Source organism: Eubalaena glacialis, chromosome 11 (assembly GCF_028564815.1).
Source record: "Eubalaena glacialis isolate mEubGla1 chromosome 11, mEubGla1.1.hap2.+ XY, whole genome shotgun sequence".
Lineage (NCBI taxonomy): Eukaryota > Metazoa > Chordata > Mammalia > Artiodactyla > Balaenidae > Eubalaena > Eubalaena glacialis.
Window position 1 is genome coordinate 4045432 of NC_083726.1, and position 15054 is coordinate 4060485.

Sequence of the window (15054 nt, forward strand, 5' to 3'; positions counted from 1 at the left end):
TCCTTGTCAGCCAGTGTGGGGAGGGGGCACCCTGCCTGCTGAGGAAGTGGGGATGGCCTTGTTGATGGGTCCTGACACAGAAGGGGTGACTAACGCTGGCTTCCCCTCCTGGGTTCCCAGGGAAGGAGGATCGATTAAATCTCAACGGCAAACACTCTAGGAGAGGGAGGGCAGCTGGTGGCGACAGAGCTGAGTCACCAGGGCTGTCTCCAGGAGCTGGGGGCGTGCACACGGCCGGGGGGGGGCCCTCCCTGATCTCAGCAGCCCTGCTCTAGTGGAAAGGGCCTGCAAGCGCCGCTCACTGAGGAGACTTTGGGGCAACCCTAGGAGGTCTGGTGGGGGGCAGGCCTCAGGCCACATTAGGAGGACTTTCTCACTGCCTGAGCTACTGGAAGCAAGGAGTTCCCTATCACTGCAGGAATTCAAGCATGGTTTGATCTCCACATGATGGAGAGGGAGGTGTGCAGCCTCCACGGTATTCTGATTTCATTGATTCTCAGATGCTGAGAGTCTGTGCTTTCTGTCTAGGGTTCCAGGAGTCTCGGTTCTGTGGCTGGAAGAGGTCACAGGTCTGGGCCAGGGCCCGGGTGGGGTGCGGATGGATGGTGTCGGGCTCTGGGAAGGCTGCCTTGCCCAGGTCCTCTTCTCCTGTGCCTCACCTGGAGTTTCCTCTGGAGGCGAGAAGCACTTCGTTTCACCCTCATTCATTTGCTTGACAAATATTATTGTGCCTCACTTGTGTGTCAGGCACTGGCGATGCAGCAAAAGTCCTGCCCATGGGGAGCTGACAGTCTGCAGGGGGCATAAGACAACGAGCATCTATTAGCCATGTAATAAACATCATAAACCATAAAGGGTTCTTTGTAGAAGAAGGTAATCAGGGCTTAGGAAAAGCCAAGGCGGGTTATGTAAGATGGGTGGGTGGTCAGAGCTGGCCACATGAGATGGATGAGCTACCACTTGACGGAGACGAGGAGGGAAGACATAGAAGATGTTCCAGGCAGAGGGACCAGCCAGGCCAGAGGCCGGGAGGAGAGAGAACGGTTGGTGGACTGGGGGAGCTGAGCACCCAGCTGCCCCTCAGGTGCAGGGAGCAGAGACTCGCCCCAGGGCACGCAGGGCTGGGGAGCAACTGGCATGCAGGCCTGCCTCCTGCTCAGAGGGCCTGGCCCCTCTTCACCCCGGTGGCCCGTGGATGGAGGGGGCGGCTGGCTGGGCCGGGGAGCAGGCTGACAGCAGGGGCTCTGGGTCTGATCCTTTCCTGTCTTTGTGACCTTGGCCAACCGTGCCTCAGTTTCCCCTCTGTAAGACAGGACGAGAGTGCCTGTCCAGGGGCTGTGAGGAGGGTCCAGCCAGGCACTCAGAAGAAGTCATCAGCCTTTCCCTCCTCCTCCTCCTCCTCCCGCTCTCACCATCCGGTCCCACCGAGGGACAGAGGGCAGACGTGCCCCCCAGGCCAGCAGCCAAGCAAGGACGCTGGCAAGCCCCTGCTCAGTGCCCCCTCCCCCCTGGGCAGGCTCGTGGGTGGGGTGGGGGGCTGTGGAGTAGACGGCCCCTCCCACCCTCCCCTGGGGAGAGCAGGGCTGTCTCCCTGGGGACCTCTGCCTGTGCAGAGAGGCCTTGCCAGCCCCGGCCAGCCCTGAACGGGGCGGGCCCCACAGGCTCTGGGAGGATACCAAGAGCCCTGCCCCGGTGCGCCCTCGGCTCTTTACAGTTTACAGATTTCCCTCATGACCGTGGTCTACCGCAGCCTCAGGGCCTGGGAGCCCCGGGCCCCAACCTCTCCCTTGTCCTCGGGGTCTCCCTCAGCTGGTGCCCTTCCCCCTCTCTGGTTCCTTCCTGGGGGGCTTCTCACCCTTTGCTGGCCCCTGACTGAGGCTGGGACTCAGGGGCTCAGGGTCCCCTCCTGTCCGCTCACGGGGTTCTCAGGGCCACAAGGCCGTCTGTGGTTCCGAATCACTGTGTCCCAGGCCAGGGTGGCCATCGACCTCCTTGAGCCCCTGCAGGCTCCTGCAAGTGGCACCCAGCATGTGCCCCCGCCCTGGGGATCCCTCCCCACAGCCTGTCCACCCCCCTGCCTGAGGACCTCCAGGTTCATGCCCCAGCTCTACCCTGGAGCGCAGCGCAGCCGGCCACCGCGGCCTGCGGTGTGAACACACCACCTGGCGGCAGCCCCCTTGCACGGTCTGCAGCCCCTCCTTCAGCCCTTCTTTGGGGCCCCTGCCCCCTCTGGCTGATACTCCCCTCCCCTCGTGGCTCCTGGTCCCCCTTCAGCTGGGACGTGGCTTCTGCCAGGACAGCCCGTGTGTGCCACCCCTGCCCCGGCTGTGTTAGCGTTGTCTCTTTCCCTGTTAGTCGGGGGGCATATTATCGTTGCCACTGGGTGAAGGCGGGGCCGGGACGGCGTCCAAGCCCCTCCTGGCTGCCCCCCACCCCGATGCGGCCCCTGGCCTGGCCGGCCCGGCGCTGACATGCCTCCTGCAGGGCTGTAATGGGCACCCTGACCCCATAATCGTTTTCTGATACCTTCGTGCTCCCGTCACCGGCAGTTAAGTCACAACTTGGCACGAGACTGGGAGCGCCAGGCCAGGGCCAACCGGCGGGCGGGGCAGGAATCCCCGCAGGGACACAAGATGCGCCTATTTTTAGCCTGGAGAAGAAAACTAAACCCCGACACACACAACATGCAACACAAATGTTCGTTCTTATTCTTACAAGGGCTTGGGTGGCGGGTTTGGGGCCTGCAGCGCACGCTTGGCTGAGCCGCCTGGCTCAGGGGAAGGCTGGCCTGTCCCCGCGCGCCCCAGCCAGCGCGCCCTCCTGCGGCCCCCGCCCTCTGCTCCGGGGCCTCCCAGGCCCCCACCCGCCAGCGCTGGCCCCAGGCACCGGGCCCCTCTCCCCCCAGCAGCCACGGAAACCCCGGCCTCCCGTGAAGTCTCCCCCTGCTCCGGATGCCCAGTCGCCCTCGGACCAGCCTCCATCAGCCGTGGGGAGTGGCAGACGTGCCCTATTTGGGGGTGCCACTCCGGCTGCTCCTGTTGGCTCCTGCGCTGCGTCCCGGGCGTGAGGAAGACACCCCAAGGTGCTCCCACCCCAGGGGAGACACAGGAAGGCTTTCGCTGCAGTGAGTGAGGATGCAGCCCGGGCTCCCCTTCCCTGGGTGCTGAGGAGGAGGCCGGGCGCTCTCTCCTACGGCTGCTCTAACCAACCTCCACAGCTGGGCGGCTTTACTTCTGAGGCCAGAAGTCCGAAGTCGAGGTGTGGGCAGGGCCACCTCCCTGGGAGGTTCTCGGGGAGAATGCTTCCAGCTCCTGGTGGCTGCCAGCATCCTTGGCTTGTGGCCGCGTCACGCCAGCCTTCAAGGCCAGCATCTTCCCGCCTCTGTCTGCCCCGTCTTCACGTGGCTGCTCCTCTGTGTGTGTCGGAGCCCCCTGCCCCCTCTCAGGACCCCTTTGGCTGCGTTTAGGGCCCACGGATAATCCAGGATAATCTCCCATCTCAAGATCCTGACTTTAGTCACATGTACCATGTAAGGAAACATGTACAAGCACGGCATTAGGACCTGGATGTCTCTGAGGCCCCTCTTCAGCCCTCTACAGACAGCCTGGGCTGGCGGACTCCCCAGACCCCGCCCGCCAGAGGCAGCTCCTTCTAAGAAGAGGGCAAAGTTGGTGGGGGGGTCCACAAGGCAGAGGACAGCTGTTACTGCCCGAATTTGGGTTTGCGGGAGAAACGCAGAGCTCCTGGCTGCATCCCAGCCCACTGGGTCTGATTGCTGGCTGGGTTGTGAGGGCCACTCTGGGGTGGAGTGGGCCCGGGTTGGCCTTGGCTCACACTTGCGGGCTGTGTGCCAGCGGAGAAGCACGTGCCCCAGGCTGGTCGGGGTCACCACGGTCCACGCCTCCGAGGGCTCTCCCTCGCGAGGGCCAGCAGGACCGTGTTGGTGAGGAGTGAACATCCAATAAACAGTGGCACCTAATAGTCTCCTGACTCTGCTCTGTCCCCGCCCAGCCCCTCCTGCCCAGGACTGTCTGGTTCCCCTCAACCTGGCCAGGGTCTGCCCACGACCCCTGGTATCCCTCCTGCCCCCTGATCTGCCGGTGGGGCAGATGAGGTGCCTTCTGCCTGAAACAGTCCCCAGAAGACCTCTGTGTGGCTGTCCTCCTGCTTTGGGTCTCAGCTTGGTGGTCACCAGCTCAGAGAGACCCTCCCAGGCTCCATACTGCAGAGGCCACGTCACTGTCTGCCCCGTCCCCGGAGCTGGCTCTCACCGAGCTTGTCCCCCAGACTTCCGGTTGGTTCCACTGGCATGTACAACCATCGCTGGCTTGTCACCAGCGAGGCCCAGTGACAGGGCCCAGGGCATAGCAGGAATACAGCAATGTTTTGTTGACCCAATCAATGGGTGGAGATTTTCCAGACATTGGTTCAATGAGAAAATGCCGTAAATACCAGAAAACAACAATACATAAAAACAAAACCAAACTGCTTAGCGATGCTAAGCAGATCCGTCTAGCAGCCCCGGGAACAGAGTAACTCCCACCCTGGGCCCGAGGTCCTGGCTGGGTTCAAGGTTCCTACAGGATTAGGAGTTCAGGGGGAGCTCTTGCCCAGTGAGCGCATCCACTCTATGCCGAGGCTGCCCTGTGAACAGAGGGCTAAGTGCCAGATCCAGGGACACTCCCAGCTGGAGGAACCATGCTGGGGCCCTAAGCCCATTCTCAGAGCCCAAGAGATCTTTCCGGAGAAGAACGAGGGGCTGGACATCTTTCCGTCGTGTCCTGGAGCCAAGCACACCGTAGGGCTCAGTGATGACTCTTGAACCAAATCAAATAGAAGGCTGCAAGGAGGCCCTGCCATCCCTGTGCACACAGCTAGGCAGCGCTCCAAGGAGCATTCTCGGGGGTTTAAATCCCAAACCCTCTTCCCCCTCACAGCCAGTGTGTGTGCAGCGAGAAGGGCTTGGGGCCTGAATCACTGGCGTGGCCGACCTCGGGGGCGGCCACAGAACCAGCAGTCCTTTCCCGCTCAGACCTTGTTTCCCGATGGGGGCAGCGAGGGGCAGGGGGCACTGGGGCGTGTTCCCTGTGGCCCTGGGCTCGGAGCAGGGGTCCAGGTTCTGCTCGGGGCAAGGCTCTGGGCCCTGCGCCCCCCGCCCCTGCAGAACAGCTCGGCCGCGACCGCTTTTACAAGTTGGGGTTCCACCGAAGGCTTCGTTTAACAAAAGGTCTCTGCTACTAAAAATGTTTGACAACCACGAAGTCCAGCCCTGCAGTTTCACAGAAGGTGTGCAAGGCTTGGAAAGGCCCCGGGCCAGAGAGGCCGCGCTGGTCCCCCGGCCCCCGTCTGCCAACCCAGGGGCTCCCCCCAGACAAAGGCTCCCTGAAACTGGGCTCTCAGCTTCTGCAAACTGGGGGTGGCATGGGACAGAGCAGCCCAGCACCGGTCCCATCACCCCCGACTCAGCCGGGGACCCAGAGGCAAAGTCCCGGCAGAAAGCCAAAGTCGAGGTTCTGTGCTTGAATGTCCCTGAGTGAAACTGTCACATGAAAGACAAGTTCCAGAAATGCTTTGAGAGCTTTTAGGCATGCTAATTAGCCACGGAGGTCGTGGGTCAGAGCAGGCGGTACAAGGACGCCTTGTTACCGGGTATGGGCTGGCTTACCTAGGGTTACGGTGGGAGACCCACCTGCCATTTCCCGGGAGGTCCGGCTGTTGCTGTCCACTGCTGGCTGTCGCCCCATGGAGAGGGGAGGTTCGGACAGAGCCGGGCCCCCTCTGCCCCATGGGCAGGCGGGGCCCTCAGTGCTGATTGATCTCGTGAGGCGACGGTGCAGCCCACCTGCCCATACCACCACGATCCTAGGCCTCCTGGTTGGAAGTGAGAAAGGCTTGGTCCTGCCGGATGGAGCTGCCCAGCAAAGAGACCAGACAAGGACCCAGGGCCCAGAGGGAAACGCCTGGTGGGAAGCAGGGCTGTGGGACTCAGAGGACCACCCCCAGCTTCCTAAGGCCAAGTTCAACTTTCCAGATCTGGCGGGCGGAGATGGGGGAGGGACTTCCGGAGCCCAGGGCGAGGGCAGGAAAGCCCAGGTGGGCATGTTGGTGCTCACAGGGTGCAAGCAGAGCTCTGGGAGGCCAGCAAGGGCTGGGTCCAGAGCGTGCAGGGCTTGAATGCCAAGCCTGGACCATAGACTATGCTGCCACCCCAAAAGCACGGTCACCCCCTGGCATGGCCTGGTGACGCCTGGGGTCAGATCCGATGTACGCTCTTAGACCCCTGGCCTTGGGTTCTCGGTGCGTCTGCCACTACTGGTTGTCAGCTTTGTCAGGAAGGTCTCTCCTCCGTGGGTGCATAGCCAGCACCTGCCCCAGACCTCCCAAAGGCAGCGAGTGGAAGAATGCACTATGGGATGGGTGAACAGAAGGACGAGTGAATGAATGAATGAATGAGAACGTGAGGCACCAGTGGGGGAAGGAATGAATGAATGAACATGTGAACAGAAGCACTCCCCACAGAGCAGCCCCCCGAGCGGGGCAGAGGAGCCCCACGCCACGCCCAAGTAGTACCGCGCTGGGGGCCAGAGAGGGGTTGGCCCGGGCCCACGTCCTCAGCGCCTTGATGGCTGCTAGGTCTTTGAAAGCCCCAGTGGTTCCCCAGGGTCCCAGAAGACATGAACATGGCCGGAGTGGCCCGTTCTCAAACCCACAGTACCTCAGGCCCCCCCTTCCCCGGTGCCACTGCTCCCCCGGCCCCGCCGGCTTGCTTTTCCTTTCCCAAGGAGACCCTCCAATCCTCTCTGCTGGGTAAACTCCTACGCATCCTTTAAGAGTGGTTCACAAGTCACCTCCTCCGGGAAGCCCCAGGTGCTACACAGACAAGGGCAGGAGCAGGGGCTCCAGGGGCCGAGCCACTGCCGACTCATCCCAGTGGCTGTGAGGGGCTATGCCGTCCTCCTGTCGGCACCCAAGGGCTCACGCTGCAGTGGGCCCGGAGCAGAGTCGAGGGGAGGGAGACTCCCATATGCAGTGCTCCGCGGGGCAGGCGGGGTGAGGGGCCTGGCGGAGGGGGAGCGAGGCCTCCAACAGTGCCTGCTGGTGGCTGCGGTTGAGGTGGCATCAGCAAGACGGGAAGCAGTCTGGTCTCCGCGGCCTCGTGCTCTTCCCGCTGAGCCGTGAACATTCTCAGTAGGGCTGGGGAGGGGGTGTGGGGTGGCTCACGGGCTGGGCCCGACTCCTGCCCCACACCCGTCAGGGCTGGTGGAGCCCAGGAAGCGGCCCTGTTGTTCCGGGCTGGGGAACGTCCCTGGGTCCCCTCTGTGAGACAATCACAGCCTCATCACAGCCACGACCCCACTCCTGTGAACTGCCGGGGCTCCTGCCTTCTACTGGGGATGCCTTGGAGCTTGGAGGGGCCCGAGAGCCAGCGCCGGTGGGCCTCAGCACAGAAGCTCCCCTCTGGGGCCTCAGCATCCTCGCCTGTGATAATCCCACGCCCTGGGAAGATGCCCCAGAGCCTCTGCTTGGACCCAGGAGGGCCACCCCTGGGGTTTTCACCGGTTGCCCCACCCTTGGGGTAATTGAGAAAGCGGCTTCCTTTTAATTAAAGCTCTGGGAAGGGCCTGAGCTCCCCAGGAAAGGAAAAGTGGAGATGCAGAATAATTAGCCAGACAAAAGGCAAATCCTCTTAGCATCTCCCCGGGCGATCGCAGGTTAATTGGTTGATGCTCCTGCCGCCCGCCCTGGCCAGACACCCGGCTTTCCCCAGCCTCCCGCTGCTTGCTGACCCCGAGGCCACACCTGCCCCGCTGTCCAGCGTGGGAACCCAGCGGGGACTCCAGTTGCCCTCTGATGTTCCCTGCCCCACCAGGCCCTCTGCTCAGCCTCCGGCCCCTCCCTCGTCACCCCCCAGAGCCTGGGTGAGCCTTCGGAGCAGCCCTGGCTGGTCTTCCTGGAGCTCCTGCCCCCTGGGCAAGTGTCCCCACACTGCCCCAAAGGCACGCTTTCCTGCGGCCACGTTCCAGCCACAGCACCCCTCTGAACCCTTGCCCAGGGCCCACCCCTCTGCCTGGGAAGCCTACACTGCCCCCCCCCGCCCCCCGGACTCCCCGACCCCGGGATAGCTCCTCCTGCAGGGGCAGGGCTGGTCCAGCCTCTCCTGAGACCAGCCTCTAGGCGGGGAGCCACCGTGTGGCCCTCACAGCAGGTAGCCTCGCTGGCTCTAAAGCCCGGCTCTCCACCCGGGCCCTGTCCTGATCTGTCCCCAGGCAGGGCTGGAGTTCTCCCCAAGGACTCAGGGCCAGCGCAGGTCTGGCACACAGTAGGCACTTAAGGATGGCCAGGTGCCTGGCAAAGGTTGATGCAGGCTGGAATAAGGAGGCAGCTGGCTTGGAGAAACTGGGAAGTTATCAGTGGACAAGATGGAAGGAAGGGGAGAGGCTGGGAGGGAAAGAAAGAGGGAGGGAGGGAAATAGAGAGAAGAGGCGGGAGGGAGGGGGCGTCGGAGCCTGTGGACCTGACCGTGGCACCTTGAGGACTGGCCAGGGCCCACCGGGAGGCCCATTCCATTTCCACCTTCGTTAAAAATCATCCTGAAATGACCATTTTCCTGTCCTGCTATGGTGAGGCCTTTCGCTGGCTGTGGCCTCTGGTTGGATCGCAGAGCCACAGGCACCGTTGTCACCGTCCACAACCACGGACAGAGCCAAAGTGCCGGGCCTGCCTCTGGTTCAGGCGGCGAGGCCACCGAGGCGGCGGGGGGCATGGGGGGGCGAGGCTGGGGCCGAGGGTCACGAGCTGAGCCTTGGAAGGGCCGGGGCTGCAGCGGGAGGGGCGCGTCCCCGTCCTCTGGGCTCGGGGGCGAGTGTGGGGTGCAGAGAGGGGCGGGCCTGGCCTGAGGTCACGGCAGGGCTCCTCGGGGCCGCCCCGGGGCCCCTGCCCGTTGCCCCCCCCCCGGGGGGATGGTGACTCAGCCCCACGGCTCGGTCTGAGGCCGCGGGCCACGGCGGGGTTTCCAGTTGTGCAGAGAGGCAGACAGCTGTTTATTTTCCTTGCAGTGAAGGGGGGCGGCGGGGGCGGCGGGAGCTGGCCCTGCCTGTTCTCACACTGGCGCAGGCTCCCCAGGAGCCCCCGCGAGGAAGGGGGCCCCGGGGACAGGCCGCCCGGGGCTTGTGGGGCTGGGGCCTCCCCGCCGCACTGCCGGGGCGGCCGGCCAAAGCCAATTCCACAGGCCAGTTCCTGGAGAGGGATGCTGGGGTTTCCGAGGTCGGGAAGGAACTGGCAACAATCGATTCATGATGTCACCCGCCCAGCCCCAGCCCTGGCCCGGGCCTGGGCCCGGCCACTGCCTTTCGAGGACGAGGGGCACCCCGGGGTCTGCGCAGAGCCGCTGCGGTGGGGTGCCCGGGGAGGGCTCAGGTGCCTATCCCAGAGTGGCCCCGGCCCGCCCTGCCCCTCGACGCCCAGATCCTGACCGCTGGAGCCACCAACCTGGGGAGCCCCTGGGAGGTGGGGACCGAGTCCCCCGTCCCCGGGCCCGGCCTCAGTGGCATCGAGTGGGTGTTTCCCGAACAAAGAGAACATCCTTCCAAGAGGCAGTGATTCACCCATCCTGGGAGGTCTTCCCAAGGGCGGCTGACCCTCCTCCCGGCAGGCCCGGAGCTCGGGCCCCAGGGGACACAGGGGCCCCAGGGGGGACGTAGACCCCTGCCCGGCCTAGGGCCCGAGGTGCAGGGTTAGGGGGCCGTGCGGTCTGCGGCCTGGATGCCCCCTGCCCGAGCCTCCCAAGTCGAGGACCCCTCCCGGTGGGCAGAGAATGGACAAGAGCGACCGTCTTCCTTCTGCTTTTCTGGGATTTCCAGTTTTCTGCCGCAAACACTATTTTTTCTGGAACTTTTTAATGAAGTATAACCCACAGGAAAGTGGACACAGAAGTGTACAGCTCGACGAATTTTCACAAACCAAACCCTGCACGTAAGCGGCACCAGATCAGAAACAGAACGTGGCCAGTTCCCAGAGGCCCCGGAGCCCCTCCTGCCTGTGGTCCCACCCGGGCCGCCTTTTGCGCTTCCCTCCCGCTTTATCCCTCACAGGGATGGTCACACGGCCTGTCCCCTCGGCTGTCTGGATTCTGTGTTCGACTCTGTGTTTGCGAAGGAAAATGACTATGGGAGGGGCGGGATACGTGAGTTAGCTGGATCAGGGGAATCACAACACGAAGTGTACGTTATCAAAACTTCACACTGTGTATCTTAAATAGTACACTTTTTAGGGTAAGTGGCATCTCAGTGAAGCTGGAAACAAAAGAATGCATCAACAAACAAAAATGGTGTTTACGAGCTTCACCCACACTGTTGTGTGTGGTTGTAACTCATGTAATGCCCCCCCTCTTTTTTAAAAAATAGACTTTTTTCTTAGAGCAGTTTTGGTTTACAAAAAAACTGAGGAAAAAGTACAGAGTTCCCATATACCCCACTCCCCACGCCCCCTACAGTTTCCCCTATCATTAACATCTCCCATGAGTGTGGTGCCTTTATTATCATTGATGAGCCAATATTGATACATTATTATTCATAAAGTCCATAGTTTACTTTAGGGTTCACTCAGTGTTATACATTCTATAGGTTTTGACAAACGTATAATGACATGTGTCCACCATTACAGTATCATACAGAGTGTTTTCACTGCCCTAAAAACCCTCTGTGCCCCACCTATTCATCTCTCCTCCTCCTGCCTCCAATCCTTGGCAACCACTGGTCTTCCTGTCTCCATAGTTTTGCCTCTTCCAGAATGTCATAGAGTTGGAATCGTACATTATGTAGCCTTTTCAGATTGGCTTCTTTCACTCCGTGATATGCATTTAAGGTTCTTGCATATATTTTCATGGCTTGATAGATCATTTCTTTTTAGCACTGAATAATATTCCATTGTCTGGATGGACCACAGTTTGTTTATCCATTCACATGCTAAAGGACACCTTGCTTGCCTCCACGTTTGGGCAGTTATGAGTAAAGCTGCTGGAGACATCCAGGTGCAGGTTTTTATGTAGACATGTTTTCTACTTCTCTGGGTAAATACCAAGGAGAGTGAATACTGGAACATATGGTAAAAGTATGTTTAGTTTTGTAAGAAACTGCCAAACTGTCTTCCAAACTGGCTGCACCATTCTGCATTCCCACCTGCAGTAAACAAGAGTTCCGGTTGCTCCACATCCTCGTCAGAGCTTGGTGCTGTCGGTCATCTGGATTTTGACCCTTCTAATAGGTGTGTATTGGTATCTCATTGTTATTTTAATTTGCATTTCCCTGATTATATATGACGATGAGCATCTTTTCATATGCTTATTTATCATCTTTGGTGGGGGTATCTTTTCAGAAGTTTTGTCCATTTTTAAAATTGAGCTGTTTGCTTTCTTATCATTGAGTTTTAAGAGTTCTTTGTATATTTAGGATACCAGTCCTTTATCCGATGTGTTTTGCAAATATTTTCTCCCAGGCTGTGGCTCGTCTTCTCCTTCTCTTGACATTGTTTCTCACAGAGCAGAAGTGTTTCATTTTAATGAAGTCCGGCTAATGGGTTATTTCCTTCATGGATCACACCTTTGGTGCGATGTCTAAAATGTCGTCGCCATTATCAAGATCATGTAGGTTTTCTCCTGTGTTATTTTCTAGGAGTCTTATAGTTTTACACTTTACATTGAGGCCTATGATTTTGAGTTGCTTTTTGTGAAGGACGTAAGGTCTGTGTCTAGATTCTCTTTTTCCATGTGGCTGTCCAGTTGTTCCAGCACCATTTGTTGAAAAGACTTTTCTTTGTTCCATTGCGTTGCCTGTGCTCCTTTATCGAAGGTCAGCTGACTATATTTATGGGGGTCTATTTCTGGGCTCTCTGCTCTGTTCCACTGATCCATTTGTCTGTTCTTTCACTGATACCACGCTGTCTTGATTATTGTAGCTTTTCAGCCTTGTGTACTGTGCATTACTGTAGCTTTCTGTTAAGTCTGGTGTAATACTCTTTTTAATTAAGAAAATCGGCCAATATTATTTTTAAGAGATGCCACGGTAGGAAGGGCTCTGCCTGCAGCTGGCCCGCTGTTTAGGGCGTCTGCTCTGCTCACCCCCTGGTCCCTGACAGTGACTTCCAGGCCCCTGTGGGCCCCTGGGTGGCAGGTCGGGGGGGAGGGGGACCCCCTCTTCATCTCCCCGATGTTGGCGAGTCTGGTTTTGTTCCTCAGCCTTGTGGGGTGTGTGTGTACATGGGGGGAGTGGGGCGGGGGGAATTCTTTGATGTGGTTTGAACATTAACCATTTTATCAGCCAGACCAGGCCTCGTGGCAGCCGAGGTGGACATCTCCCACTGCTGGCTTCCCGTGGCCACTCTAGAGAGGAGTCCCCATCAATGCTACTGCAGTCTTGGGGGGTCGGGTGAGGAGGGGAGCCGAGTCCCTGTGGGACCTTGGGCAGGTCACTCCTTCTCTGAGCCTCTGTTTCCTCACCTGCAAATTGGGCCCCAGCCCTGCCCAGAGAGGGAGTGAGGCCAGGTCAGTCAATGGGCAGAAAGCCCTTTGCAAACTGTAAAGCGCCAGGCAGACCTGTGAATGTTAAGGTCAGCTGGAGCGTGAGCATGGGCCAGGCAGCCCATTGAGGTGGTGGCGATGGGCCGGGAGGAGAGATTTCCGGGCACCTCTGTCCTAATTCACAGGTGTCTCCCTGTCTCCTGAGGGACGAGGGATGTAACTTGCCAGGCCCACAGGGCGCAGGAGGTAATGGGGGTCCCTGACCCGGTTCTTCCTGTCTCCCGGCCCCAGCTTTCTCCCAGGCCGGGCCGTCGACCTGGTGAACGGCTGGTGTTGAGCAGTTTGACACATCCAGAAAGCCTGGTGCTTTGTGAAAGAAATAAGATTGGAGAAGGAGGAAGGGGTGCATCCTGACACCCCTGGAACTCGAGGCCTGGGAGTTGAGACTCTGGTCAGTGGGGAGCCATGGAAGGTTCCTGGGCTTGGAGGGAATAGTGGTGGGAGGGAGATCACCCTGGTGGGCCCTTCTCGATCTCTGTAATGTACAAGCCCCTCTCAGGACACCCGTTCCCTTGACTAAGAGACAGTCCATCTGAGGCTGGAACGAGGCTTCACCAAGCCAAGGACACGAGGCCCCTGCTGGGTGCCGGCTACGCGGTAGGTGTGGACTCACCGCTGGCTGCTCTCCAGCACTAGGTGTGCTCCTAGGTGGGGGCCACCGGGCTCCCCGTGATTGTGGACAGCTTCTCATCTTACAGACCTGGAGGCGGAGCCCCTCCGCACTCAGGGCAGGACGGCGCGCAGCAGGCCTGGCAGAATCATTTGTTACGTCCAGTGAGTCCACCCAGGCTCCCCAGGAGGACATTAGAAACTGCCCAAACCAGTCACAGGTGTGGGTTTACCGACCAGCAGCCGTTCCTTCATTTTCTACCAGAAGCTGCACCTTCCGTGCCTCTGAGGCCAGGCGGCCAGGCACAGCCCCTCGGTGGTCTGCTCAGACATGGGTCTCCCTCTGCCAGAGACCCGGCCTCACTTCCTGCCCTTCCTCTAGTCTCCCGACCTTGGCCCTCCCACCCCCACCCTTTAGCAGCCCTCTCTGACCTCAGACTCCACCTGGGTCCTCGCCTCCCTTCTCTGCCAGGCTGACTCCCACTCACCTTCTGAGACAAAGCGGCAGCTCCTCTCCTCCTCCAGGAAGCCCTCCCTGCTTCCTCTCTGGCAGGGCCCTTATGAGGGACACCCAGGGGCCCAGGGAGCCCTTCCTGAAGGTCAGGAGGGCTTCTTGGAGGAGGTGATAATGGAGCAGAGGTTTAAGTCAAGAGGAGACAAAAGGGAGTTACTGACGAAGGACGGTCAGGTGGGCCTAACACTGGCCACTCACATCTCTATGGAAACGGGCAGGGTAGAGTAGTGGTCAAGAAAGTGAGTTCTGGAGCCCCTGCTGTGCCCGTGACCCCTCTGTGCTTTGCAAGAGGAGAGTAAGCCACGGCTGCGCTGGGCTGTGGGACTGAACAGTCCACACATGGAAAGCAGTGGGATCAGGGCCGGCAGCAAACACTGGGAACATGGTGCCCAGTGGTCATATCACGTCACAGGAGCTCCCGACGGGAGGTTATTGGGCTCCATGACTGGGGGCTGCGAGACCCCAGGTGCCTGTTCTGGGGAGACGCCAGGTGCAGACCCTGACAGTCCAGCCCTAGATGAAGCCTCCAAGCCCCTCAGGCCCGGGCACTACCCCAGGGGGTGGGACAGAGACCCAGGGGGAGGGATAGAGATCCCAGGGGAGGGACAGAGACAGAGATCCCAGGGAGGGAAAGAGAGCCCAGGGAGGGACCGAGAGCCCAGGAGTGGGTCAGAGACCCAGCGGGAGGGACAGAGACCCCGGGGGAGGGACAGAGGTCACCAGCATCCCGTGGAGCGAGCAGGATGAGGGACTGTCCAGGCCCAGGGAGGGGCAGAGGGGCCAGCTAATGGCAGAGTGGGAAGTGGGGCTGGGCCCCTGGGCAGGCCAACGTTGGGGAACAAATAATTTTATTGTCCAAACAAGGACACATTTTGAAAGGATGGGGGACATTAAAAATCATTTCAATTATCAGTTGTTTGAACCAACAAAATCATTTTATGATAATGATGGTTCTATAAAATAGTTATATTCAAAAAAAATTGTTTAAACAATTACTTCTGAAATAATTTAAATAAATTGTATCAGTGCACATTAAAGCCCATTAAAAAAATAAGCCTCTCCCAAATATTATGAACATTAAAAAAATAACACATGTAGAATGTCGATTCTTGGTCACACTCACATCTTTGAGCCCCATCTATTTGTTCCTGGAATTTCTCTCCACGGTGCATTTTTTAAAATATGGTCTTATTATTTTTAAGGTTTATTTCCATCAATTTGCCAATAGTCTTCAAAGCTGCTTATGATGTGAATGTGTTGGTACCTTTGCTCAATGCTTCCCTGCGGGTCACAATGTTTTAGTTGAGAAGATTCTCTGTCTGCAGGGCTGGGGGACCTGGTAAGCTCAGAAAAAATT